Source organism: Colobus angolensis, unplaced genomic scaffold (assembly GCF_000951035.1).
Source record: "Colobus angolensis palliatus isolate OR3802 unplaced genomic scaffold, Cang.pa_1.0 Scaffold12, whole genome shotgun sequence".
NCBI lineage: Eukaryota > Metazoa > Chordata > Mammalia > Primates > Cercopithecidae > Colobus > Colobus angolensis.
In genome coordinates, this window is record NW_012113141.1 from 17,604,110 (window position 1) to 17,604,421 (window position 312).

The window sequence follows — 312 nt, forward strand, 5'->3', positions numbered from 1 at the left end:
CCCAGCTTTTCCCCAATAGGAATACAGAGTATCCACACCTTTCCACATTCCACAGCCACAAAATAAAAATTCTTAATATTGCAGTTCATAAATTCATGGTGAGAATTCTTTATTACATATAAGAAGCCATGATGTTGAGAATGTAGAGAAGACTCTGGTATATAGGAAAGAAATGTTTTTCAGACACCCTTGACTATAATAAGAACTAAAAAGTAGTTAAAACAAACTCATTAGGAAGAAAAAGCACAAGTAGAAAAGTAAAGCTTTGCAAGTATTGAACACATGGCATTCCAGGAGGCAGAGTGGACACAG